The sequence below is a fragment of the Amblyomma maculatum genome, chromosome 8, assembly GCF_055883805.1.
Source record: "Amblyomma maculatum isolate TAMU_Amacu chromosome 8, ASM5588380v1, whole genome shotgun sequence".
NCBI classification, from domain to species: domain Eukaryota; kingdom Metazoa; phylum Arthropoda; class Arachnida; order Ixodida; family Ixodidae; genus Amblyomma; species Amblyomma maculatum.
In genome coordinates, this window is record NC_139351.1 from 10,181,089 (window position 1) to 10,205,957 (window position 24,869).

General features: G+C 43.6%; 1 long non-coding RNA gene across 1 annotated transcript; it reads right to left on the bottom strand.

Annotated features, from left to right (window-relative positions):
• Positions 1–4,422: 4,422 nt before the first annotated feature.
• On the bottom strand, positions 4,423–23,575 carry LOC146180519 (uncharacterized). The gene is made up of 3 exons (XR_014700380.1): positions 23,447–23,575; positions 13,970–14,069; positions 4,423–4,616 (listed from the first exon to the last, which is right to left on the bottom strand). It is a non-coding gene; the product is annotated as an uncharacterized LOC146180519 (long non-coding RNA).
• Between the last annotated feature and the right edge of the window lie 1,294 nt (positions 23,576–24,869).

Below are 24,869 nucleotides of genomic sequence, written 5' to 3' on the forward strand. Positions count from 1 at the left end.
TGTGATCCCAGGTAGGTGGCGACCACTGCGTAAATCAAGCTTTCGGCTGCTTAAATGAATTTATGTGTGCACACGGGGATCTTTAGTCAGTTCCACCAAGATGATACGTGGCAAGGTTAGTGCACGATGGTTAGTCCAGGTTGACGCAGCACACAAAACACAGAATCACTACAGCGTTAACCGTCTTCTAGCACTAAACGTTGCTAGCACTGTGTCGTCTTCTGTGAAACTGTTTCTGATCGTTGTCTTCTTTAGCGTCCAGCGATGCAGGGCATATATGTCACAATACTGGATTTAACTGGCTTATTTTTAGGCCGAAAAAGAACTGGTTTAGTCTTCGAGACGTTTATAGTTGAAATAATTTGACTCCAAGTGTTCAGTACATCAAGCACTTCATTCGCTCTTGTAATAAGCAGTGGTAAACTGTGATGTGAGAAAAATAAACTTGTATCGTCGGCATAAATAGCAAATGAAGTGTTTAAATCTATGTTAACGATTTGGTTAATATATAGGTTGAAAATCAGCGGCCCGAAAATGGTTCCCTGCGAAACGCCGTGTAGCAATGGTTTGAAACTGGAGCAAGAGCTATTTATGTGTACCCTTTGTTGGCGGTGTTGTAGGTAGGACCTAATGACAGACAGAAACCAGCCTCTGAAACCATAATACTCCAATTTTTTAATAGTGTGGTGTGAGTTACTTTGTCAAATGCTTTTGAATAGTCTACAAATATTCCAAGTGTATAAAATTCACGCCCAAAAGCATCCAGAATGATTTCTTTTTGTGCAAGCAAGGTGCTTTCTGTGGATCAATTTTTTTGTAAACCCAAACTGATATTGTGTCATGATGTGATGCTTGGTTAGGAAAGAGCTCATTTGAAAGTGTATTCATTTTTCAACGACTTTGGAGAAAACAGGGAGTATTGAAATAGGCCTGTAGTTAGACACGTTGCATTTATTACCACCTTTAAATATGGTAGTAACTTTAGCCACTTGGAGCCGGCGAGAAAATTTTCCACATGAAAATATTTGATTAATGATGTACTCTAAAACTGGAGGTATAATAATAGCAATATACCTAGGTGGCCGAATCTGTAAGGCATCTATATTAGTACAAGTAGAATTGTTTAGAGACATGATTGTAGACACGACCTCATCTGCAGTTACTGGAGATAACAATGCACTGTCTTCTGTTCGTTGGTGCATAAAATCTGTACAGCTGGGGTGGTGATGGTTATTTCCTACTGATGTGAAAAAATTATTAAAAGCTACAGCTAAATTTTCTCCAGTAAGAGTTGTACCATTTACACTTATCTCGTTGGGGTTATCATTTCATTTCGTTTATTTCATGTACTGAAGGGTGGCGGTTTAGGAGCGTATTTAATTTTTTTCCAAATGAATTATGGAGTTTTCTTCGTGTCCTGGATGCAAAGGGTTTCAAAGTACTCATTTTTAGTTTTCCGTAAAAAGCTGTGTGTTTTGTTTCTGTGTGTTTTGAATTCATCTAAATCGGTTTTGTTTCTATATTTCAAAAACTTTTGATAAATAACATTTTTCAGCTTTAGAGCTTTGATACATTCTGCAGTAATCCAAGGTTTGCGTGCTTCGCGTGGCCGTTTGTGGTTTCTGAAGGGAGAGCAATCATTATAGACATTTATAAATTTGTGTATGAAGGTGTTGTAAGCATCAGTGCTCGAAAGAACGCTCTCCCAGGATATCTTAGATAGTAAATTATAAAAAACCTCCAGAGTGCTTTCATTTATCTGCCGATATGTATTACCACTCTGATTGGCGTGATTTAATTGGAGCTTTTTATGACTAAGCACAAAATATATAGGTAAGTGGTCACTAATACGTGTTTGAAGAACTCCTGAACTTATAGGCCCATTTATAGTGTTTGTGGTCAAAATGTCTATGAGTGTGGATGAACCGTGCTGTATACGAGTGGGTTGCTCTATGAGATGAGTGAACGCATTAGTTTCTAAAGTGCAGCACAATTCTTCACTTTGTGAGAACGAATGCAGAAGGTGAATGTTCAAGTCTCCGCCGAGAATTAGTTTGCAGTTGTTTTCGTTAACCCAACTTAGAAATGCGTCATGAAACGAAAAAAAAAAACACTATTTCTACCTTTAGGCGGCCGGTATGCCACAGAAACATAGTCATATTATATCTCAAAGCTAGCATTTCGTAATCATCTGCTATAACAGAAAAAGAGCCAACAATGTCGCATTGAAATTTATCTTTAACTAAAAGCATTACACCACCCCTATCCTTCCATTGCGATTCAAGTGGAAGGTTTGATAGCCGTGCACACGAAGTGCTTCTGAATCATCCTGGTACCAAGTTTCAGTTACCATCACTACATCAAACTTAAAACTAAAACAATCAAAAAGTGTAGTTATTTCGTCTTTGTTTCTGGCAGACTGAGCATTTATATGCAAGAGAGAAATGTGTACTTTTCTCGAACAAGGGACAAGGGCGATGCTTGTGGTGCCATCTGGTATGAGACTATATGTCATCAAGCAATTAGGGCGTCACCCAAACCTGTAAACAATCTTTTCAAGTTCACTGCTGCTCGTTATCTGAAGCACTCCAGATTTTTCAGTTTTGCGGGCAAATATTTTTCCGTCTTTAGTCCAGAGCCAGCTCATCTCTTTCTTTCTTGCCACTGTCATTCCTAGCAGCTCTTTCAGCTGTGGACAGAGATGCTCGTTAACGCATATGGGCGTTTTTGTCCGAGAGGCCGACATCGGTAGCAGATAGACGCATTTTTCGCGCCTTTTCCAACACTGCATCGCGTTTAGACCACTTGTGAAATTGTACAACTATGTGCGGGGAAAGGGCATCATTGGCAAGAACACGGTGACAAATATCAATATCGCTTTCCTGTATCGGTTCGCCTACAGCTTCGCCAAGTTTTCCAAGGACCTCTGTTAGCCTTTCATCGGAAGTGTTGGGGACATTTTCCAGCTCGATGTTTCTGTTACGTGAGTACTGCTCGAGGGTGGTAGTTCTCTTGTCTGTTTCAGCAGCAAGTGTTTTAAGCTTCTCTTGTTCAGTAACTAGGGATTCATTATGAGCCTTAAGCTCATTGTTTTCTTCCTCGAGTTGAGTGCATTTTGTTGACATTTCCTCATACTGTTTGTTGAGGAAGTCAAGGCTCTGCTTAAGGTTACGATGCTCTTTTCGAAGTTCTCTTTCAAGAGAGTTACGCAAGTCGGTAAATTGTTGCTGCAAGTCACTTTTAAGGAAGTCGCGAACGTCTTCCTTAAAATATTTAAGAACTTTCAGTATTTCTGCCTTTGGCATGTCACACTTTGGCAGCAGCAGCAGAGACACTGAAAAAAGGAAACCTACAAATGTAGCCCGGACCAACCTGAAAAAATGGTAGATAGCCGCTTGAGTTGGTTGTACACGTGTCCGCTGCTGCTGCCAAAGCACCTTCCATGGAGGAAGGTGCTACGAAAACTACAAGAGATAACAGGGTGTTCATGTGTATTATTCTGGTTCGTGCTGTTTATTATTATGTTTACTAAACAGTAAACAGACATAAAACAACAATCGAAAGATCAACATTTAATGCCTCGAGAGAGAGAGAGAGCAAATTTAGTATTTCCTAAGCTCTCATAGGGAAATAAGCGTAATGAAACGAGCCTCCCTCTTTTGGATGGTTTCCAGGATGACTAAATTCATTTAGATGAAATATTTAATACATAATCAGGTACCTCCAGAGGGTTGCACAAACATTTATATATAGCTGACTCTGGCTAAAGAAAAAGCAGCCTGATATGGCTAAAAAGGAAACAAACTGTGAAATCCTCATGGGCGACAGCCTGCAGGCAAGTTTTTGTAGTGGCAGATTTGTACTGAGATATTGACAAAGCTATGGTTGAATCAAAATTTCGAAGGTGTGGTTAGTGAGCTAGGACTACCATCCAACCCTTGCTCGTTTTGTACTCTTTGAACAGGGCTGTTGTAGCCAGAGGTAAGGCCCCGTCAGTCTCTTTCACTGTGGATCCCTAAAATTATCTGGGATTCTACCAATATTTGCCGCCTTAACAATTATCCCTATCGGTTCATTCTCAATTGCGGATGTCTTTTTTTAAAGGACAGCAGGCACCCTGTAGAACTCTGCGCGCGAACATTCCACCTATACACCAATTATGCAGTATATTTGCATAACGACCCCGCACGTTCATGAGCTGGCGCACTTCCAGTCAAGGGGGAATTTCAAGTACTAAATTGACTTAGGCCTTGATCTGTGCCCTTACCTTTATTCATATTAGAGCAGATGTGCATGATCTTCATTTGGCATTAAGGCATTGTTTTTTTTTTCTTTATTGTTTTCCTAATAGAGTTTGCAGAGGCATTTTGCTTCCATGGTTCTTCGCTTTTCCACTTTTTAAGATTTAAAAAAGAGTTCGAGTCAAGTTCCAGTTCAACATTTATTTCGATGTATTTTGTGAAGTTTTTTCTTCGTGTGCCTTTGTACCGGCAGTAGTATCCAGTGGTAGTTATCAGGGTTGAGAAACCCCGTTTAGCCGACAGCAGTCAGGAAATTCCTCAATGGTATGTCCAGCATGTCTTTCTTCAATCACTGTCCACGGACCGTCCGTGCAACTAGGCATAAATGAAGAATTCGTAAATCGGCAGGTACGTGTACTATCAGAGTATTTGATGTATTTTAGGAATTTTGAACTCGCGATAGCAAAATCTCCCTGCTATAATCACTGAGACCGTTCTTCGCTCTAATCCGATCCATGGGAATCTGATACTATATTGAAGGCCTTTACTTGGACAGTGTTCCCGCATGGATATTGTAAGCACTTCTTTGAAAAAATCTGTCAGTAACATACCATATTAGACGCTAGCATTATAGAGTCGTGTGAATATAGCAGGCTACGTGAATTTTATAATATTTGATAGAAATAATCATTGGCCACTTATTTGGCTCGTAGCCGCAAAGTGTCGCAAGAAAACTTCGGTGACAAATGAATGCGACTTATCCTGTTCATGTTTTATTTTGTGCTACAACTAGCTGTAAGCTGTAAGCTGAACATAACGCTCATGACAACATTTCTTTTTCAGAATCTTCTCAATTTTCAGTGCACACGAACCTTAGCCTATGCCCACCGCCAAGGCAAGGTCTCGGCCACATTCGTATGCCCACTCCGCCAACTCAGCCAGGCTTACCCCCGAAAACATATTTTAACTCGCCCGTCTACTAGCTGGTTCTTTTCGCTACCTACTCCTCCGACTCGCGAGGACTTCCCCCCTCTGTCACATGCAAATCAAGAGACGGCACAACCCCCTCGGATCAATGTCTGGCATCAAGAAGTTCAAGAACTGCCAGCTGCCCCACGTCCACTTCTCAAGCCAGCTACGCTCCCACCACCGGGTAAGCCGAGCCCGCCACTTCCCATTTCCCCTCCCAAACCTTTGTCTTATACATCTTCCGATTCCACACCAGTTATCACATCTGAGAATTATATGCGCCACATAAAAGATCGAAATGACCCTATTATCTTGTACCTTGCAAAAGAAATTTCCGCCATTCGCCAAGCATTCGAACTCATGCATACCCTCCTTAGCAATCTCCTGCAGGATGACGAACGCATGGATTTCCTAAATCATTCTCTTAAACGGCCCCGTCCATCTACATCCCCTGAAGCAACTGCTGCATCCTCTTCTGTCCCTCCCGAGAAGCGCGCTAACGTAGCTTAAGAATGGCAGGGAACAATCTCATACACATTGTACAGTGAAATAGCAGAAACCTGCGTACAAATCGAACACTCTTTATCCAATGGCTCCTGACTTTACCCTCGCAGCCCCAAGTCATTCTCATTCAAGAATCGCGTGCTCTTAAAGGTATTCCGGGCTACCGTGCCCTGCGTGCAGCGCATGACAGCGACTGTGCCCCATTAGTGAGCACTTATATTCGTCGGGACATCCGATTTGAGGCCATTGAAGTCCCCAGTCGTCTTGAACGTCACCTTATTGCATTTACACTGTATTCTGATCACTCATCGCGCCCTTTATCGATTCCAAAGTTTTATAACCCTCCTGCAGAGTACACGCTTTTCAAACCGCTATTGCACTTTACTTCAAGATTGTTTCGAGACTCCGACTTCTTGATAGGTGGGGATTTTAATGCCCCGCACGATATCTGGGGTTACCCACACACCTTCCCACCTGGCCGTATACTCAACGACGCATTAAACGGAGCTCAATTAACTGTTTATAACGCCCCAAACTCCATTACCCGGGAAGGTTACAGGAACCATCAATCCATCACGCCAGACCTCACAGTGGGCCGCGGACTGCGAGAGGTGACCTGGCAAGTTACAGATGAAAAATTGCTCAGCGACCATTACATTATTAGCATCACTGTCCCTAGCCGTACCCGCCCGGGTAAACGTTTAAATTTCTCACACAAACTGGAATACCTTTCGCAATATACGCGACACCTCTCATACTACTGGCAGTCTTCAGAGCTGAACAAAAGCACTCAAACATGCTCAGAAACAAGCTACGCAGGAGAGTTCTACTTCAGCCCCGTCAGATAATCCGGACCCTTACCTTGTACGCATCTGGAAGAGGCGGAAACGACTCTTGCGCACTCTTCGCACCCAGCCTAACAATGCTCGCCTCTCCGACCAAGTCACCGAATTGACGCGACAGGTTAAAGAACACTGCGTTACACTTGACACCAATCAATGGAACAAAATTTGTAACACCATTAACGGCACACTAAATCAAAAAAGAACCTAGCATTTACTCAGAGAAATACTCGGGCCTCAACCGGCGCCTGTTCCCACTCTCGGGAGGCACTATTCTCAACTAGGCGCGGATGCCTTCACAGCCCAACTCCGCGATCTCTACATTCCTCCTCCCCTACCCAGCCTTTATACTCCGTACACTGGTGCTTCCAATGTAGAACTCGACAGCCGTTTACCCTCTGCGATCTCGACTGGGCGCTAGAACAGCTAAAGCGGAAGTCAGTCCCAGGTGAAGACCAGATTACATACTCACTCATTCGAAATCTCTCTGACAAGGACAAAGAACATTTTCTGAGCATTATAAACTTGCATTGGGAAGAAAGCACACTCCCAGCATCTTGGAAACAATCACTTATAACCCTACTTCCAAAGCCAGGCAAAAAAACTGCGCTTCAAAACCTCCGCCCAGTTTCTTTAACATCATGCCTGGGAAAAACCATGGAGCGGATGGTGCTCAATCGGCTCGAGACTCATCTTGAATCCATAGATTTCTTTCCCCTTCAACAAATTGGCTTCCGAAAAGGTGTGTCTACTCAGGACCTATTTTTTCTCCTCATGCACGAATTTGACCCTCTGCCCACTTCCCAGATCCAAGCCATAGTGGCCCTTGATGTGCGAAAAGCTTTCGATAACCTTGCCCACGATCCTCTATTAAACATCCTTGCCTCTACTGGCTGTGTTCCAAAGATGTATGGCTACCTCACAGCATTTCTCCGCGACCAAACGGCCAAGTTCCGTCTCCTTGATTCGATATCTGATCCTTTGCCCCTCACACGTGGTACTCCTCAGGGCGCTATTCTGTCACCCACCCTTTTTAACCTTGCAATGGCTCCCCTATCTCGTACTTTAGCGTCTATCCCAAACCTAAAACACACATACTATGCAGACGACCTTACTCTTTGGTGCACTTCTGGGTCTCCTGGAGCAGTAGAGGAGACCCTACAGCAAGGTATCGATGCAGTCGTTAGTTACCTTGATAAAGTAGGGCTATCTCCCGCACCTGAAAAATCCGAATTGCTGCTGATTGCAAAAACTCGCTATCAACGCCAACATAACCAGCTGATCAATCTCACAATGGCAGGTCACCCCATCCCGCGTGTATCATCCTGCCGGATCCTCGGACTTCATATCCATGAGTCAACCAATCAGGCCAATGTATCTACAACCGTTAAAGTTTGCAATCAATCAGCTTACGCATCTAGTTCGCCGCATAGTCAATAAGCACGCCGGGCTACGCGAGGGTCAAGTCAGGCAGCTTGTCCACGCATTAGCACTTAGCAAAATTTTATATACGATTCCTTACCTTACACTAACGTGTCGCCAAAGACATCAGATTGAGGTTGCGCTTCACATATTGTACAAGGCCGCCCTTAACGTCCCTGTACATACGTCCACGGAGCGCCTATACTCTACGGGGCTGTTCAAGCCCCTGGGAGACCTCATACAACAACATCGCGACCGGCAAATGGCACGTCTTTCTAGCACCAAACAAGGACATTGGATACTACAGCAGGTTGCACTCAAACCTATAGACCTCCCTATAATTACCCTTCCTTCTTCGCTCCCGGATAACCTCAGAATAATCCCCATTCCAAAAAACGTTGCACCCGACACTAACACAGGCAGACGGTCCGCTCGCGTTTCCAACCATGTTCATCCAACAGATTCCACGATCATCTACACAGATGCATCACGAACTAACGTCGGAGCGGCTGCTTACTCAATTCAGAGCTGTAGCGATGTAGTGACGCATACCCTCGGTCCTTACATAGATCCTCCTCCTACAGCGACTCTCGAGACCCTACCAATAGTTACCAGTATTCAAGACCTCGCACAAGCACCCCCTAACCCTTCAGGATATACCATATACACTGATTCAATACAAGCTATACGCGCCATTCACACTGGTCGCATTCCTTAAGAACTACACGATGATCTACACGGAGCTCTTACCAAACTACGTCCCCACACTGTAACACTGAGGTGGATTCCTGGTCACGCTGGAATCCCAGGCAATAAGGTAGTGCATCGCCTCGCCCGCGAACTTCAACACCGGGCGCCTGGGATTCCCTGGCCTTATCCACCAACGTGGGACCCTACTCTTCACTACAAAAAAGAAATCAACGTTCACTACGACAACATTAGAGAAACTCTCCGTACACTTCCTCTTCCTGATAAATCTCTCACTACCACGCAAATCCGCATTCTTAGACGCATACAACTAAATACACTGCTTACTCCTGCCCGATCTTTTCTATACAGAATGATACATTCCCCTGCATGCCCAAATTGCCCAGAACACTATGCAAACTTGGAGCATTGCATATTTTCATGCCCTGTCGCCCTCCAATCTCCTCACTTTCCACACCCTCCTCCCCCAACGTGGCGGGCTTGGTTAGCCTCTGACCAGCTGCAAGATCAGTTGGCCTTGGTGACCCTGGCCCAGGACATTCTTAACGCTTAATGTAATGCGTTAAATAAAGTTGTTTCCTCCTCCTCCTCCTACTCTTAAAATGCAGTCCGCTGCCCTTACTATAGCAATCGGTTACCTAGCCTTCATAATACATACACTCCAAACAACGATTCATAATTGATTCAGGACCTTAATATTATTTTTTTGCCGATAATGTGATCATTTTTTGTTTGTTGTACTTAGGCCTATGATTTTATTTCCCATAATTGGTCGTTTGAATTAAATAGTTTAGATAGCTTCATATTTTCTGCATTGTAAGGCAAATGAACTAGATTAATGCTGTTTGTTTGAGGCAGCTGTATAATCTATTCAGCTCGGTTAATGTTTAGTTTGGTGCATTAGGCCTATGATCCGGATACGTTGTCAGTGTCAATTTGAAGATCTATTCTCCTACTAATTTCAAAGCGTGGGGGACCATTCAAAACTAGTTTACCCGTCCCAGGGGGAGGGCCTTTGTGTGCCGAGGTATACAGGCTGATCTTACTAAGGCTTCCTTATAAAGGGACTTTGTCATTCCTGGCAACTTACACAGCATATATTTCGATTAACAGTGTGTCTCTGATAGGAAGCCAATAATCAGCGTATTATGGTACGTCACGTGGCCGCATGCTTCGCCAAAATGGCAGGCGCTGACGACAAGGGCTTCGCTACTAAGCCGGGATCATGGCATTTCAATCCACACTTCGAGGATTCTTCGATCTCCAGTTCCACGCACTGGTCCTAGGACGTGCAGGCATGTTAGTATGGCTTGATTAATGTGGTGCTTTATTCTGTGTTACTTGTGGCATATTCGGCAGCATACACAACGGTCCGTACGAGGAACACTTCCCCTTGCAAAAAGACAGAGAGCAAATAATTGTTTTTCGTGTCACACGATCACGCAACTGCCTCCGTGACATCACAACTGAACAGAGAGATAAATCTTGCAGAGATGAGGTATCGCACATGAAAGCATCTGTATGCACACTTTAAAGCAGGAATAACATTTTACTACTTGCTAGATCTCTTCTTGACCGGTGGTAAATCACGTTCACTTCGGACGATGAATGGAGCTTCGACACCTTCATATTATTATAAATATTTGTGTGCTTCTTTTCTACACCATTTGTGATTCATACAAGTCTTCTTGCACTTCGACTTAGAAGAGCGTGTCGCATTATATGAAGGCAGAGTAAAGGTTTGGTTTGATTTAACGCGCTTGTCGACAGCCTTATTGGTTGTGTGAACACTATCCATCGCAGCGTTTCTTTTAAGAGTGACTGTATGGTAAGGGGGGATTTGAGACTTAGGTTTATCTCGATTTCTAGTAAATGCCGTGCATACAAAGAAAAGGAGCAGAGAATTTTCGTAATTGTAACAATTTTTGACATCCCTTTGCTAAATATTCGAAGTTTTAGGACTTCTCCAAGATTGCAGCACGCTCGTGTCGTCACTAGAAAATGGTAATCAGGTTTTGTGAGAAAATGTTCTACCGTTCTCATGTCATATGCTGTTAAATGACCACCAGCAGCTGTTTGCTCCTTTGGATTCTTAAAGAGCATTCTTTACGTCCACTGCGTTTCCCAAACAATGACTAATTGCTGTTACTACTGCTAGTCTCATTATCATCCTAATCACTTTGCCTTGCGCATAGTACTAGCTAAATCTCCTGGCTTTAAGTGCATGCCCTTTACTCCTTTTAATAGAGATCTCTGGACAGTCTCTAAGAGTAAAGAGCAAAGAGTAAACTGACGGGCTAGCTGGTTTTCCATTATGTATTTCAACAGCATATGCTACACACTGAAAGAGAACCACAAAGCACACAAACGAGCGCTCGTGTGTGCGTTTTCTTGTCCTCTGTCCGCGTGTGGCATGCGCTGCTGAAATTTTCCTTTCCTGGCCGCTTTTTCTTTCGTTTGTCTTCCTTTATTCCCGTCCCCACCTGTAGGGTACGTATCCTACTGGGTATCGCCTAGTTAACCTGCCCTCTTTTATGTTCTATTTCACTCTCTCTCCTGGCTACCACCTATCGCACGCAAGTTAGTAATAACTGTACGGAAATTTGCTGTGACGGCATATATCTCATTAATGCCTTTAGCTCGCTCATGACCAGGTTCAGCATTCTCTACTCTTTGAATAATAATGTAGGTTTGCTTATATTATGCTACAAGCTACAAATAACCAAGCGTTATTAAAAATGCGCTTATAGAGTTCCAAATGAAATTTAGTGTTAAGTCCTTTAGTGATGTAACACATATTTTGTCAGATACTTTCTTTACTGACACACCTTTACACTACCTTTACTGGTTATGTCGTACGGTGTAAAGCGTTCGCGTTTGGAGTTATGATGTCTGTGAAACAGTGATTATCTGCATGCTTAACCACAAATGTCGTCGCCCTTCGATTACAGATATATTTTTTGTTGTGGGTTGTCGGAAATTTATTTTACTAGAATATTCTGCCAAATACAACGAGGTGATACATATTTCTAATAAGAGACTAACTACTTATTTAAGTCCACCCAAAGGCAGGCATACGGCAACCAAGGAAAGATATACAGCTTTCCCTTGTAGACATATCGCTATGTTTTGCAAGATATGAATGCGTAATAACTCCCTTATTACAAATCTACTCCGCCTTGGGGGATTTCCCTAAATTGGCGACACTTGTCTTTCGATTTCTAATCAGGGAGTAATTACTCATTGACATCCACGCAAGTGCAGACATACGGCTGCAAAGGAAAGCTATGGTTGGTTGGTTGGTTGGTTCACAGGAAGGGAAAGGCGCAGTATCTGTCACACTTGCTCTGCGGACACCTGAACCGCGCCGTAAGGGAAGGGAGGAAGGTGGGAGGGAAAGTGGAAAGAGAGAAAGGGGAGCCGTAGTGGAGGGCTACGGAGTAATTTCGACCACCTGGGGATCTTTAACGTGCGCTGACATCGCACAGCACACGGACGCCACTTCGTTTCGCCTCCATCGAAACGCAGCCGCCGAGGTCGGGTTCGAACCCGGGAACTGCGGCACAGTAGTCGGGCGTCTTACCACTGCGCCACCCCGGCGGGGCAAAAAGCTATAGTCTTCTCGGAAATTTCGTAGTTAAAGAAAAATTCGTCCTGATCCGGGGATTGATTCCGGCACCAGCGCCTTTCCGGGGCAGTTGCACCACCGACTGAGCTAACCAGAACGGCCAGCAGATCATATGGTAGGGCGAGAGCGAATTGAGATTCGAGTTATTGATGAATTCACTCTCGCCCATCTCAGGTGCTGGCCGTCCTAATTAGCTCAGTTGGTAGTGCTACTACCCTGGAAAGACAGTGATGGCCGGTTCGATCTCCGAATCAATAGGATTATTGCTTTAAATTCAAAGTTCCTCCGAAAGTTTTATACCTTCCTTTATAGCCTTATGGCTGTGTAGGTGTCAGTGAGTAATTATTCTTTTATTATTAATTTATTTTCGTTCCCGCTTCCTTCTCACATATTTAAGGATTTACTTCTTACATTTTATCGCTTACCTATTTAGGTTTGTGATGTTCTGATCTGTTATCGTGCTGCGGTCACCACAATGCATCGCGTTTAGCCCCTCACATCCAGCAATATGCCAAGATTTGTACAAAAAAAATGTATATTTTCGTCTCCTACCTTCTGCATCCTATTATGATAATGCCTTTTATGAACAAAACGTCTATATCCCTTAGACCATTTCGATCTGCAAACTCAGCTAATATGCACCGCTGGTCTTCACAAAGCCTACACCATGATTTCCCATGATCACGCCTAAAAGTAGCCATCAGTAATACATAGTGTATTTTCGCTTTATGATTTACAATCCGATTGCTTCGATGAGCTTTAGGACTCAGGAGTATTGTCGTCCTTTTTGGATTTATGAACCTTTCATTTGAACGTCTTAGGAAGGCCAGATATAGTTTTTGCCACTGTGATATCCATGACAAACCATTTGTCTATATTTCACGCTATATTTCTATATATCAGGATTTTCGCACCTTGTTGGCGTGGCGGGTTAACCAAGACTCTTATCTGGACTTGCCTGCACACTAACACTGCATGCACATTGCTGCCTCATATATCGCTAAACCCTATGATATGCTATCAGATGTCGGAGAGCGTAAAAGCGGTACCCGCAAGACCAGTAATTTATTTTATAGAAACGAAATATTTGCCACCCTAATTATTTAGCAGTGCGCACTTGTAGTGAAGCGGATTGCGATTAATTTCGCCATCGCTGTGAATCATCTCATATCCTTTAGGGACGTCGCCTCCCCATCCTTCTAGCATAAAGAAAAATTGCTTCTTCCATGCTATTTTAGAGATGCACGTAATATTAAATCAAAAACGACGCCGAAATATTATAGTTTACGTGGTAGATTTCACAGGTGTACCTAGCTTTAGAAACACATTTCTACATTTGGCCAATAATTCAGGTTTGTTAAAAACGCACTTTTGCCCCCTGCAAAAACTGCAAGCATGAAATTCAGTTATTTCAAGGGCTGGCTTTTATCATAATGAAATTCAAAAGCAATCATTACAACATTAAACTAGAGAATTCAGCTCAGAATATAGCAAGATAACATTTATCACCATGACTCATTGAACAGTCAGGGTTTGAAACCAACTCTTGTCGAAAGATTCCAACTTCAAAGGCGTCGTTTTTTTTGTTCAAGAACTTCTTTAATATCTACGTTAATATTTAAGATGTACTGAATAATGTTTGTCTATATACTCACTTTTGAACTGTTATGTTGCCGTTAATGCATGTGACTCGTGTACAATCGTTTGTGGTTTTTGTCGTGCCATTAGCATAGTCACGGTTTCCGTAATTGCATCCTGATGAAATAAGGAATGTCTTTATAAATATGCGCTTCAAATGGTACAAGTCTAATCGCCTGGTAATGTTTTGCCTGTGAAATGTTATAGATTGCTGGCTTTTTTTTCATGTTTCTAATTCCACTCAGCTATAGCCCGCAGTGTGAAAATATTTATCGGCTAACAAGTATGTCAATAAAGACGCTTGAGCATTACTGAAGACAAAGGTAATAATAAACTATTTTATTATTTTGTTATCTAAACTTGCAATTACATACTAACAAAGGCTGATTTGGAACATGTCCTCTGAAGAAATTGTTTTTAAAGCACTGTTTATGGAAGCAGTAAACAACATTCAGTTATTTGTTCATTCAGTTTCCTTTTCGCAATAACCTTTCCGCTCCAAATAGAAGTTCAATGGGCAGAAACAATATTGACCGAATACCCTTATAACAGATTCTCTAATATGTATCGAAAAGTTCAACACTACTACGGAAGATAAACAACATGTATGTGCCCCTCTTAAGCTTTCAGTTTGCGTTTAGAGCGATTCATTTATACTCAAAAATGGTTCTACTAAGTGGTGCTCCAGGTGCAGAATGTAGAGCTAAGTACTAATAAAAAAAAACGCGTATATTCAGTCGGGCGTGCATCCAATAGCCTTTTCCAAATGTAAAAGGTATGTTGTGAGCACAAAGCAGTCTAAAGCAAAGAAAGCAGCAAAATCGCACCTTCAGGATTTCAAGCTGGTGCAGCGATGAAGGCGACATCTGTACTCCTTTTTTTCATCATTATTTTATCTTTAAGAACAAAAACGCCAACTATATTCAGCGCACCTAAATGTGAAATTGCCTGATTTGTGGCACCTGGTAATATAAACCCCGTCGAATATTTAAACTCTTCCAAGTTCTGGAAAACAACATGAATGAAGGTCTACGCTTATGTTTTCTCATTGTTTTTGGCAGAGAGAAGTGCGAGGGGGTGCATAATATCGCCTCCTCCAAATCTTAACTAATGAAGGAGTCAGCCCTAAGGCGAACAGTGCGATATATATTTTTCTTGCTTCAGATATTCTGTATGAGAGCCTTAAAATATTTCTTGCTTCAATTATTCTGTATGAGAGCCCTGAAACGTTGAAGTTGCATGAGTGATTTAGATCTCGACAAGAGACTGCATATCCGATCTTCTTTTATAGGCAAGGAAATCCTTGCCATTCTGTATAATCCAAAAATAACAGATGGCAGAAACCATGAGGTCCAATACAAGCACGTTGGTTGCCAGCCTCGAATCTTCTGCGGTGCGAGGGGAAGAAGAGAGGGCGCTATCCCCGGACTATGTAGGACACATTCTGGCATGCCCACCGCTAAGGCTTCCCCTCAGTGCGGTGGTGCTTTGTTACGCAGCATCGGAGCTTGTAAACGACTCAGGCGCTCGCCGGCACTCTCTTGGTGAGTCGATAGCGTGAATGACAGCTAGGAGCCTGATCATAGCAGTTCGTCAGCAGCACGCGGAGATCCCGAACGGGGTCACAGCCCATTGTTGTCCATTGAAGGGGCCGATTAAGGTGGTCTGGTCTTCGTTCCTCGGTTCTGTCCACAAATAAGATGTCTGCAGGCCGAAGGGTCTCAGGTAGGGCATTAGGGATGTCTGATCAATATCCCCACTCCGACAAGGCAAGGACACTCAACTCAATTCAATTCAATTTATTTGCCATCCTGGTACAAATGATGGTGGGAGCCCGGGGTAAAAGCTGCCGTTTGACAGCTTGAGAGAGCCACGGGCCCCCACTTTGGCAGCACCACAGTAGTCAGGCATATATAAAAGGCACATGTCATGTGAATTTAAACACAAGGTAAGGAAACATTGAAATAATAAATACAGCTCTTGTCAGTGTGCAGTTATGAACGCAAAGTATACAATAAAAACAAGCAGATAGAAGCCCACACTTACGGCGAGTAAAAAAAAAACAGGTTAAATCAGTCGTGAACAAAACCGTTTTATTGAATGCACAAAGTACTGAAACAAATTCCGACGTGCAGCCCTAGGAAGAAAGATATTGCTTTGTGCTAAGTTGTTAAGCAGTCGGGGTAGTCTATTAGCTAATGTTTGTTCACTAAACGAAGTTCTGTAAGTTTTTATACTCCACTGCTCAGCATTTCTTCTATTGTATGATGACTCTCGTTTTTCTAGCCCAGCTAATTTACAAAGGAAAGAAGTGTTGTTTGAGACCTCGTTTTTTATAGCCTTGCTTAAGCAGTTGTCATAAAGCTTGGTTATTGGAAGTATACTGTACTTTAAGAAAAGAGGTGTCGTGTGGTAAGTTGGCGGAACATTTTCAAGAATCCTTAATTTCTTAAGCAGTTGTCATAAAGCTTGGTTATTGGAAGTATACTGTACTTTAAGAAAAGAGGTGTCGTGTGGTAAGTTGGCGGAACATTTTCAAGAATCCTTAGGAATTTTTTCTGTAACACTTGCAGCATCTGAAGATTTCCTGCTGTTGTTGTACCCCATGTTAAATGACAATAGTTCAGACGAGAAGTGAACAATGAATGGTATACCATCAACATTACGTTTCGTGGTAATACCTCACGGTTCCTATATATATACCGCCTCAAGAGCTGTACCAAGCCACTAAACAATATACCTTAAACTAGTCAAGAATGACCCAGTAGTTTCTTCTCCAACATTCCAAAACATAGCTAAAAAGCTACCCTGAATGGTGAAACACATGTGACATGCTTCCCTGTACCCTGTTAAAGCGCTTACATTTAAACGCCGTCTTCGGATTCGCGTCCTGCCTTTTCGTGCTTTTTCTCAAAATGACGCGGTATGGCTCTATTCTGTGGCCGAGAAGTTGCTCCCGCGCTCATTTAGCACAACGTTGCTTCTCGTCATTCCTTCGCTAGCAGGAGGCCTGAGAAGTCGCAGATTGTCATCGCTCGCCTGTTCAGCCGCTATAGCACCCCCTCTATCATCGTCAGCTCGGGTAGGCCATCCAATTTGGAGGGCGTGGAGAGGTTTCAAATGATTTGTACACAGACCAATATTCACTCGGTGGCGTGGAGGCCATCTCGATATTGAAAGCACCTTTCGCTGCTTCTAAGTTAGCATATTATTCGCATAGAGCACGATCTTCAGGTTGAACTGAATGTTTCAACTGGTCCTCGAATTCGAAGGCTTCCAAAAGCATTAATGCGCGAACAGATCCGTACAATATAGCCCTCCCCTCTTCTGCAGCTAAGGCTCTGAAAACTTAGAAAAGAGGTAAGGCAACTGCTCTGACAAGGTCACCGGCACCGCCGCCTTTGTTAGCAGTACGCGAAACAAGCCCTTGATTGTGACGCGCGCGACAGGCAGACAAACACTATCTTCTAGTGCCACCTGTATGATCCACATGTACTCGCTGGTGAAATCCCGAGAACAAACAAGTACAGGAAACGCCACATCCAATATGGCAGCAATATTACACCGAACATGACACTGGTTCCACTTTCCGGTCATTTCGCACGTGTACTACTCCAGCACATCAACGCTTTCTGCGTCGAAGATGCGGAGTAAAAGTCGACCTTCTCTGTTTTACAGCCGCTTGCGATATGCCCGGCAGCGTTACAGCGGAAGCAGATAGGTCAGCGTTTTCTTCTTATTACCTTTACCACGTTTCTTTTTTCTGTTTTATTTGCAGACATCGTTTCTCACGGCTGTGTCATTTTTGCTGTCCTCTTCGCTGACTTGCTTTCACTGCACGCATGGCGGGTGCTCTGTTCTTAATCCTCGATGGCCGCTTTATGAAAGCACTGCAGTGAGCTGCGACTGCCCGCGAGCTGTTTCCTGACTTACTCCTCAGCTGAAACTCTCTTGCCGGCTCAGCGGAACATTGCTATAATCTCTTTAGGACTGCTTGTACTCACAGCTGCATTTCCTTACTCAGTCTTGTAAAAATGTTCAAGACATACTTCGTATACAACTTTGTCCGGGTCATTTTAGACTCCAGTGGCCTAGAGCCATGCGATCAAACTTGCCTTCAGATTGTACGAACACCCCAGAAAATGCAACAAGGCCATTTCCATGCTTTTATGCACAATAAACAGAAGGCCTCAGCAGTCAGTTGATACTTCTTAAGCAATGTTGCGTTTACCCTTTGTAATTATTCGCTTTCTTTTTGGTAAACTGAGCAAGAAGGTCGGCCCCATCGCAAAAGTAAAACTGTCAAGAGGTGCTGGGGCCAAGTGGAACGAAGAATTTCGTTCTTACAAGGAAACTTTAAGGAAACAACATAACAAAAACATTCATTTTTATTGCAGCAATGTATTTATTGACTACATTTGCAGCTCCCATTGTCCGTCACGGTTCGATCCACAAAGGCTGATCGACCTCGCCATAACGACTTGTTACTAACAAAGGAATTCTAGAAATCCTCCTGTGTTGTAATAAGTGTTACGTCAAAATAATGTCATGTAAATAGGTTCTAACTGTAAATAGTATTTTTAAGGTTTGCTGATACTGCCAGGCTAATAGGTTCAAACTGTGAATAGTATTTTTACACTTAGCTGAGACTGCCAAGGTACAGCCTCGTCCACTTCTAGCTATAACATGGTCACTGCTTTCAAAACGCCATTACGTCCGAATCGTCCGCACAGTAAAGTTAACTGGCAGTCTATGTGAAGCAGCACTTCCGGGTCCCTGTGTTCTTGCATCCCTTTGCATCGATATGCACCTGGGTTGGACGTAATGTTGCTTTGAAAGCGGTGACAGTGTTACAGCTAGAAGTGGATGACCCTGTACATGATTTTTATTCCTAATAAACTTGTAGTAAGCTAGTAGTGCACTCTGGCGCGGTTAGCGTGCAAATTTTGTTTTATTGCGTCACTGCCGCCAGATGGCGACACTTGCCCAAAAATAGCCATATGCTCGCGAATGAACGATCATTTTGCCCTTTGCTTATCCCACCCATAAACTGCCACCTGTGTTGCTAAGACGCTATAATCTCACACATTCACGCCCTAAATGGGCAGAACCGTCCAGGAGCGCAGCTGCAGATCGCCGGGAAAGCTTTCTACGAGAAAGCGAATGGCTTCAGAAGAGGCACGCGAGAAAGCTAACTGCGCAAGATGACGCTCCTTTCATCATCTGCGGTGATTTTGATATTGATGCCGAGGAATCACAGTGGTTGCCAGTCTTCATGCGCGAACTGTTTGGGGTGAAAACTGTTAATAACCCTCTTGGTTTGGCTTGGTTTGGCAACACTTTATTTCCCACAGTAGGGGTCCTGGAGGACACTCGGCTAGGCGCCAGGTGTAGAGGGCAGCTCCCACGTCGGAACAGAGAGCCCAAAGCTCTCCGCCGCTGCGCGGGCCTCCTGGACAGCCCGAAGCTGATCATGTAGTGAAGCACTTTTTAAAACTTTGTCCCAACGTTCCTTGTTCTTGGCGTAGGCGTCTCTCGATGCACAACCACACAGCATATAGTTTAAGTCTACACGGTCACTGCACCGTTCACACACATGTTGTCCGTCGTAGTCTAATAACCCTCTTCAAGCCACTACTATCATGAACTACATGTATTACTACAGTTATCACCAGTTGCCACTCGCCGTTCTGCGCAATAGTAAAACACCGCAAATGTTATCAAGCTAACTTTCTTCATAATCCCTACTTTGTTTATGCAAACAAATTTTGAATAATCTAGGCAAAACTTGGATCAGAGCTCCGCATTTTTTGCCTACGCTCTGAAAATGGAATAGAAGGAGCCCGATATTCTCTCATTGTTAAAGCTGACATCAGGTCTTTCATTTTAGGCGGCTGTTTGTCTGAGGGCTTGCAACAGGGCCCCATTCGCTTTCGCCAATTCCGCCTGCGCTTCCACTAAGCTCAATTTCTATCGCTTGATTTCTAGTCGTTGTTCCTCCACTTTTTATTTTCTTTTCGCTCCTCCATTTCCTTTCACATTTTCTTCATTAGCTCTTCCTTTTTCCGCTTCTCCTCTTCCGCTTTATCTCTTCCCAACATTACACAATATACTCATCCTGCAAGGTATCGCCTTTAGTCGCTCTGGCAATTTCCTGTTTCTTTCTTCAATTCCAACAATCAAGACATAATTTATCGCATATTGAGATTATGTCCGTTATTCTTAGCTTCCGCCGGTCCATGACGGCCCGATATTTGTCGGAGTCTTTCAGGAGTGCGTTGTTGCAAATCAAGGTTCGAATTCGAACGCAGTGTAGATCCAATTTTCTTTAACAGGAAGAACACCTTACATCAAGCCTCACTATACTAGATAGTGAAGGTTATACATTCACCAAACGCAAGTAAGAACAGCGCGCAGACAATTCCTCCGCTAGCAACCAGCTGTCTCGACTCGGGTCCTGGTATCGATGCTGCAGATCCACGAGATAGGGCGAACAAAAGCTGACTTTATACATTATTTACAGTCATGGTACAAAGAAAAAGATCGGCGCGGGGTCCGAAAGATACTGGAGACATGTGACTAACTTTGCACAGCGCTGGCCAGGAAGATTCCGTCACGTCTCTCAGGGCGAGCAGCCCAGCACCGGACAGGTGCTTTCGACGGTCTCACTCGACAAGCGGCAGCGGGCCTTGCTTTATAGGCCAGGAAACCGTTGTCACTTCAACTGCCAAGTACAGAGGCAGACGTTGGCAGCGGCACAAGAGGTACAATAGCGAGCGCGTTGATCTTATCGCCTTGAACCTGCCGCGGCGCGAGGGGGGGAAAGAACGGGGCGCTGTCGCTGGGCGCAGGCGCCGGGCTATCAGGGCATCTTCTGATTTGCCTCCATGGGATGCTTTACCTCAGTGCCCCAATGCCACGTGGCAGAGCACCGGCGCTTGAAAGGGCTGTCAGGTGCTCGCCGGCACCCGCTCGGCCCAGTCACCGACCTACGCTGAAGCCGCGCGAACCGCGGTTAGGAGCCCTATTATACATTATGTCATGATGGGCATGAATTTCTAGCTAAAACTGCCTCAACCAGCCCACGTCGCCATTGTATTAAACACGTATGATCGCTATGAACGTAACACAAATTACCCGCGCCCCATGCTAGAGCTTTCCTTCCGCGGAAACGAGTCGAGGCCGCATGCTGTCAGGAGTACGAGGAGACCGTTTTATGCAACTTAGAAAAACTTGTGGTTGCAGGTTCCTCCTGTCAGCTGTCGGCATTGCTGTCAAGTTAGTCGACGCGCATACTAATCAGTATTAGCGCTGAAGGTCTCTTTCTCCCATGAAAAAGCCCCGTGTCATCTATCTTTGAACTTTTGATTTTTAACTCGCGTTGTACAGCAAACATGGTCGTCATCGCCAAGTTCAATAGCAAGGCACTCTCGATAAGCAAGTATCTTCGTCTTCACGAGGTTTCAGCTGCGCCACTACTTCAGTTAACCCAGGCAATTTTTTCATACACATAAGCACTCTGGCTGAGTGCTGCTGAAGTATGCGAGCGTGGTGACAGAGAAATAAACTACGAGGCGGGGAGTACAGGACGCACTCTCTCGTTTAGGACAGACACCACAGCCGTACCGAGACTATCCCGTAGTCGAATGCTTCCCAAGAGCAGAATTGAGCTAAGGTCGAAGCGGCAGCAACGAATGGGGTGCCGGCTGCGGGCTTACAATCTTGAAACATAATTGAACGATACTTGAACATCCACGTAATTAGAGGTGAAGTTATTTGAGGTTACACCGCATATACAAACCACATATGTCGGCTACTACGTGGTTAGAGATAGTCATGATCACAGAATACTCAATACGCAATAAGCATTGTGGGGCATAATGATATTTGACCGTCATAATGGTGCGCAAGGAAGATTGCGTGAGATTACAAGTAGGATAGTTCACGACCAAGAAATTTTAACGTCATATATACCTATATTATAGGCATTGTTAGCACTGACAAATAATTGACTAGGTCCCGTATTCCGAGTTTGCGTCGTTATCGAAAGTGTCGCTATCTCCCCGACCTCGAGTCATCTGATTGGTGGAAACGCCGGAACATGATGTTGCCACCTCTTCCGGTTCCGTAGTGGTACCGGCTTTTGGACCAATCAGATTACTTGAGGTCACGTGAGATAGCGACACTTCAATAACAACGCAAACTCGGAATACGGGCCTAGGTGCCGAATGACGGTGGCAGTGTATAAATTCATGTCGACAAGAGGTGTTGCATAAAAAAAGGTGGTGATACAGGAGTTCATGTATTCTCTCCGGAGACTTGGAGAAGTAGCTTGCCATGATAATCATTGTGTAGAGCGCTTATTTGTTGATGCGAGTGACTACTTAGCGCTAGGAGATACCTGTCGTCGCACTAAGATTTATCTGTCGCACTGGCGGTTCGAATAGTAATAAAACATCGACATCGTTCACTATATTTCTCAAACAGTTATTAGAAAAAAATGAAGGCCGCTTATCATTTTATGCTAAATGCAAGTTATGTGCTCTGTAGCCATTTTATTTTGGAGTCGCACAAACACAATAAAATACAGCCGTAATCTACCACATTACTCGACAGACCATGCAATACAGATATGTATCCTGTTTAAACTATCCCATATGAACATACTTCAATTGGTCAGGATTAGCGTGTCTTGCTCGGAATCATACTGGCTTGGTGGATGAATTCTCATTTTACAGCTGGTGTCCAATTTCGTAACGGCTTTTGACACGCACTGCAAACGAGGTAAATCTGGGCTCTAGTACTAGTGCTCTTAAGCTACAACATACTATTCTAATTTTAGTCGAAATAATTTGAAGTCAATGAAATGCACGTATTTTACTGGATATGCTTTTAAAAGAAGTAAAACATATAATACCTGATTTTAACTGCTTATCCAATAGAGGCTAGATGATTCTGGGTTTTAAATATTTCAAAAATATGCACCCCCCAATAAAGGATACTGTGCTGAAACTAAAGGTTACAGATTCAAAATTGCAGCTCACGCGAATAATTGAAGAGATCCTACAACCTAACTTCTTTTCTTCTATGGTGAACTGTAAGGAAGCGGCCTAAAAAATCTGCGTACACAGTGATATTAAGAAGGTTTCATGTTATTCACACACTGTACCGTTTGACGGATGCACTGAGTGAAGCGCAGCACATATACAATTCTGCGTAGATGCCTTTCTCGTCGTCTTATCGGGACTCGCGCGATCATTTTTGAAATTTTACTGACAGCCCTGCTCGTTGAAATTCTAAGCAAGAACAAAAATAGTGCAGCACCTAGAGGCTACAGCTTTAGACAGGTTGTCAGAAGATTTTATGTTTTGAGAAAGAGATAATTTACTTAAGCGCCTCGGTTAAAGACAACATCAAGAACAAGGAAGCTTAGCAAATGAGTCTAATGACGAACAAAGTCGTTTTCCAATAAAATAGGACGAAAATGAACCTACCACCACTAGAATTTGTACGGCTCGTCCTTCCGTCACAGTGCAGTGCAGCGAACAGTACAAAAATGCCCACACAAACAAGCAAGGTGCACATAATGCAGTTCTTCGTAATACCTCTAATGCGGTCTTGAGAACGCCGAGTGTGAATTCGCCTCGCATTTTATAACCTGGTTGCGTGTAATAAAAAAAAAAGAAAGAAAGAAGTGAACAATTGATATTTCTAAAGATTTTCTTGTGAATTTTTTCTATCTATGACGCTCTCTAGATATATACATTAATTGCAGCCTAACTTGACAGTGATTAAAAGCTGAGTGCTAGCGAAAGTTCGTTTTTTTTTTTAATCAGTGCGCGTCTTGTTCACTTAAAGCGTTCGTTCTAATGCGACAGCTATGCGCTCGACACTCCGAAGTAATGTATCCATAGTTGGCGTTTCACAACGCAACACAAGCGCTTGTATTGTTAGCTGGAAAGGCTCACAACCTTCGTTGCAACTGAGGAAGTGATAACTGAGGCGAGATTCTCCGTCGGAAAGTGTGCGGCGAGGAAGGGTAGCGATAAGAAGGTCAATGCTTAGATGCCCACTAACAATAGCTCGGTTAAGAACGTTTATACCGTTGCGTATGAAGTGGAAAATAATAATCGCGTATCAAGCCTGCACTGCTCAAGGCTGCTCTTTCCCCAAATCATTCCTTAATGGGCGAGCGTATTTATCTTCTCTAGTAAACTCAGGGAGCGCGTATGCGTAACTTGAAAAGAGGCGTGACTTCTAAGTTACACCTGCTGCTGCTGCTGCTGATATAAATGTATTGGTCAGAGTTTATGTATCATAAGCGGGTCGCACTTTGTTCCCCAAAACGCATGAAAAAGCGGTAGTGTGCACTAGAGTTGTTACGCGGTCAGAAGCGAATGGTCGTGTGTTCCTCATAAACTGGGTCATGTTCTTGAACTCTAAAGCGCCTTTCGGTTGTTCCTTTGAATGAAGTCCGCGGAAATACATTTGTGTGTACATTTGTGCGTGAATATATAATAATCACTGCAAATGTTTTCGGAAGTTGCCGCACGGGTTGCGGAAGTTCAACCATACGTGTTAAGGTAAACGCACAATCTTTCCGCTTCCCATGATGCTTTGGAAACGCATATCTTATTTTTCTCTAAATAAACCGCTCCGGAGCCATATAAGCATGAGGGAGTAGGAAAGCTCAGAGTTAAGCGAGAAAGTTAGGTGGGGAATGGGAAGGTAAGATCAGTACATAACCGGGCATAATTTGCAGCTGTTTTCAGAGGAACTGGGCAGTTGAACATATAGCATGCCGCTTTTGTTCTTACTGCAGCAGGCAAACTTTAAACAAACGCGGTAAATTTTTGGTACTGTTCAAACTATCTTAATTGACTGCCATTAGGTTTACACGGTAAGCCCTGTAAACTG